Genomic DNA, 4,877 nt, shown 5'->3' with positions numbered 1-4,877 from the left:
GGTCACAAGCTAGCAGAGGGTAGATTTAGGTTAGACATCAGGAGACGCTATTTCACGGTCAGGGCGGCTAGGGTCTGGAACCAACTTCCAAGGGAGGTGGTGCAGGCTCCTACCCTGGGGGTTTTTAAGAAGAGGTTAGATGAACACCTTGCTGGGGTCATTTGACCCCAGTACTCTTTCCTGCCATGGCAGGGGGTCGGACTAGATGATCTTCTCAGGTCCCTTCCGACCCTAGAAACTATGAAACCCCCACTGAGCCCCTTAGAGCTTCTTCCCCTTAAATTCCCTCCCAAACAGCTCCCCCCAGTCATGGGGCAGGTGGGGGTAGGGCCGTAACTGCTCCCCGCTGTGCTATTCTCAGCTCCCCAGGCATACCCAAAGCTGGCATCCCCTGCCCTCCACCCTCAACATACAGAAAAACAATTGGGGTCAGGGGAGGACTTGCTTCAGCCACCAGCAGCTTCCCTACCCAGAGAGACCAGTTCTTATGGCTCTGCCAGTGCCTGGTTTTATGCCACTCCATTGAATAGTTTAGCATCAATGTTTCTGACACTGAGATACTGGAGAGACTGAAAAATCAGCAAGAAGAAATTATGAGATGGAACAGAAGGAAATGTGGGCATTGGAAAAAAAAAAAGCATTAAAAACTTGTGGAACAGAGGGAAGTATAGGAAATAAATCTCAACTACTCACAATCCTCTGAAATGAGAGCTGGTATCCTCTCCAGTGCCCTGCAAAAACTTTCTAAAAGATAATGCACCAGACATCTGCATGACAGGGACATGAAGATGCTTACCATACCATATGTTTGTTTCCAATGCAACTTGCTTCTGTGAAGATATGTTGCATCCCTAACGGCAGCTACACATGAGAGTACTTTAGAGAATTGCTATATTAGCAGCTATATACTGATACAACTGTTACTGGTAAACTGTTGTAGTGTAGCTGTAGCCTTAGACAGCTCAGTGCTTAAGCAATAAGGACTGGGGACATGTGCTTATATCACCTGAGAAGGATGGAATGGGTTAGGAAGTGAGAGCAATTACAGGGTGAAGCCAAGGGGATTTTGAAGGCAAGAGCCCATATGTCATTGTGACGTGTATGGACATTCCAGTTTTATCAGGACTCTCTAATTGACATGTCATACGTTCTTGGGTTGCACAATAGTAGCACTCCACTTAGCACTGGTTAAGCATTACCTGGACTGGATGCGATTCCCCAGACTGGACATGATAAGCAGAATGCAGAGAATGGTCCCACTCCAAAAGCATGCAGCAAAGATGATAAAGGGGGTGGAATGCAAGTAAAAGTTGGAGAACTAGATATGCTAACTCTGGAGAAAAGGAAATCAAGGTAGTGGTGGGAGGAAAGCATGATAGCAGTTTTCAGATATTTGAAAGGCCACCATAAAAAAGAGGAAGGGGAAAAATGTGTTTTCCATTGCCACAGAAGGCAGAATGAGGCAATATGTTTGATCTATAGCAAAACCGATTTAGAACAAAATCTCAGGAAAAGCTGCCCAACTGGGCAATGGAACAAGCTGCTTATGGAAATGGTGGAATCTCCTTCGGAAGGAGCTTTGGAAAAGAGGCTGACTGGACACCCATCTGGGCTGGGCTAACACCAAAAATCCTGCAAATAATTTTACAGGACACTTGAGGTTCCTATCAACCCAATATAGCAATCCTATAAAGTAAGCGACAAGTGCAATCAGTGTTCTCTGGTGGGAAGCAGGAAGCAAACTAACTCTCTTTAACTTTCCAAGGACACTGGAATGGGTCCAGGGGGTTCTGGCTCCTGGTATGTGGAGAGCCCAGCACAGGCCTTTCCAAGTTCTGTAGTGGAGTTCCTGAGTTGAATGAGTGCTCCTTGGCCCATGCTCAGAGGTGTGGCTCTTCCTACAGGGAAGGCCTGTTAAGCCACATGACAATTCAAAGAGGAAGGCAGGGGGTGGGTCAGTTTTCCTGCCTCACTGAGAATGCTTGGATGTCACCGACAACCACAGTGCTAATGAGCTGCCCTGTGTACTCTCCCCAGTCACACACATACACTTTGCTAGACTGAATTTGTGCCAGATTTCCTAGGAGATCATGTAGTGTTTGAGGCATGTGTTGTTGCAGGTCATTGCAGGGCATGCAGTCCTTCATATAAAATGACGATATGAGGTTACATGGCAAAACATGTCCAGGACAGCTGCTCCCCTTCCAATTGAAACCTCCATGGTGGAAAGTGGAAATTCAGAAAGTGGCTCAACATTTATGGGCAACACTAAGTCATGGGGAAGTACTAAGCTGAACATCCCCTAGCTACTGACCTAGAAGGTATAGAGATCAGGCATTTATATCTTTGGAAAGTGACAAGGTCTCAGCCCTTCAGTGGGAAACACAGCACCTACTCCTACCCCTTGGAAGCACTAAAATACCAGATCCAAAAGAGTGAGATCATGCATTCTGAATCAGTTTCCAATGTTTCTAAATTCTTTTCACTTATGTTTTTAGTTCTCTTTAAGGTCTGTACTGTCCCATACAGAATTATGATGATTACTTCTATTATGACTGCATCTAGAAGCCCCAGCTAGGATTATAGCCCCATTTTGCTAGGACACACACACACACACACACACACACACACACACACTTCACAACATAAACAGACATGACAAAAAGGTGGAAGGGAAAATAAAGATGAGGATTTTCTACTGCTAGAAACAAACTCCAGGTTTCTTGTGATCCTCATTGTAGTGTTCTACTCACTAGATAGACCAGTGGGGCCAACCTTCTTGGCAGGCATGCCACAAATTAGCCCTGTACTCTGCCTGAATTCCATTCCAACTCCTTTCTCTTACCTGATCTGCTACTCTGCTTTCTGCTCCATGCCCTATGCTCCCTAACCAAGCTGCTGCTCTTTCAACTCCCTGCCCTATCTGCCACTGTGCTGTTTGTCCTTTCCAGTCTGTTGTGTGCTACATATAGATGTTGCCCATATCTCATAGGGCCACCCTTGAGATAGATTATACCACCTTCTCTTTGACCACTCAAATTCCTTCTCTAGTTCTCCGTTCCCCACTGCATAACAATAACACTCCTCGTCCTACTTCCCCTTATCTAACTTGTCTTATCTTTGGCATATTTGCAGTGGGAAAGGGCAATGTGGCAAGCTTGGCTATGGACTGAGACACCTAATCTCCATGTCTGGGATGCCTTTTCCTGTACTGAGTAGTGAAGCCATTCCATGTTTATCCTTTAGTCTCTCTGCAAACCAAATTTATCCCATGATGCCTAACAAGAATTTAAGCAACATATTACAATGCACTCAGAGCAGTTTCAGTCTACCTTGGGCTCAGTCATGATACATCTGATTAGGAAGATTATGGTATGGGTAATCCAGTCCAATAGTCACAGTTAAGAGTCCAAGAACAGTAGCCAGGATGCTAATCCAAAGATCAAGAGCTAGAGACAGGAAACAGAACCAGGTAGACAACGGAAGCAGAACCAGAAAACATCAGGTCAATAGCCCAAATACAATCTGAGGTTCAGGAGCCTTTGGCAGAGCCCAGGACATAAGGCTTGGTTCAGTTCAGAGACAGGGCAGTGGTTCTAAAAGAAGTTTCAGGAACAATTGTGCAACCTAAATTAACTTCTTAGGCTAGCAAAGCCAGAGCCAATCAAGCAGATTAGGTTAGCAGGGGAACTGGCTAAAACCCAGCTGGAGCCAAGTAGCTCATCAAGGTACCTTGCTGATAGAACTCCATGGAGGCTCAAGAGACTTAACAGTAATCATTGCCCTGCATACCTTATCCACACTGCAGACAAGGGAGTTTGATTGCTGTCAAAACACTGGAAAAGGGACGTTAGAAGAGAAGGAGCGGGCAGGAATTATTGGGGAAGGCAGAACAGGATTCAAACAGGCAGTGAGCAGAATGGGTGGGCAGTAGCACTTGAAAACTTTTTTGACACAAGGAGGGCATTATTGTGATTTTCGGATTGCAACTGGATTTGCAACCAGATGGCTGTGGTGTGTGGCAGCTGGTGCCCTCTGCCTGTTAAGCTGGGGCCTACCTCAGTTAGAAATGTTCTCTTCACTTGCTTTCCCTAATACAAGTTAATTTATGTTGCATTACCCCACCTACTTCATTGTTAAAAATCACACAACTGGGAATGACCAAATCACACAACTTGTTAACTCAATTAAATCCCCAGCATAACAAACTGAAAAACCCCAAAGACTCCAGTTAGTTAGCAGCAGTATTGATCAAAACAGAAAGATCCATAGCTCATGTGGCTCACTTGGTCTCTATTTAACACTAATGTAACTGAAATGCAGCATGGACCACTGTTTTAGGCTGGGAGCCAGAAGGCCTAAATTCCATTCCTTGCTCTGCTATTGACTTGCTGAATAACCCCAGGCAAGATCCTCCTTCAATCCATGCCTCAGTTTCCCCTATCACTGTTTGCTGACCTCAGGGCTTGTCTCACTCTACATTTGTACAGCACCTGGCACAATGGCTGCCAAAGATTTGGTCAGAAACTTGTAATGATACTGTAATACTCCTCCTGCTAAGAAGCCAGGCCAGCTGAGATGCTCAGAATACAGAAATACTTTTGGGAGGGAAAACAAATAACACCACTCTTATGTACACAATCAGTAACAGCTTTAACTAACCCCATCTGGGATCATTTATCAAGTATTATAAACTATCCTCATTCAGTGCCTTTAGCTTTATTTCTCTTCCCCTGAACAGCCCTGAGCTTTTTGAAGAGCTCCAGTCTAGCAGCCCAAAGTCTGTGCTCTGAATTAGCACCCCAGGTTACATTAGTAGAGCCCTCCTGCACCCTGGGCTGGCAGAGGCTGGAAGCTGTGTATAGTGGGGGGGGGGG

This window comes from Gavialis gangeticus, unplaced genomic scaffold (genome assembly GCF_001723915.1).
Source record: "Gavialis gangeticus isolate Ggan-Ray unplaced genomic scaffold, GavGan_comp1, whole genome shotgun sequence".
Classification (NCBI taxonomy): domain Eukaryota; kingdom Metazoa; phylum Chordata; order Crocodylia; family Gavialidae; genus Gavialis; species Gavialis gangeticus.
The sequence above is the reverse complement of the archived record's forward strand: the minus strand, read 5'-3'. Positions refer to the sequence as shown.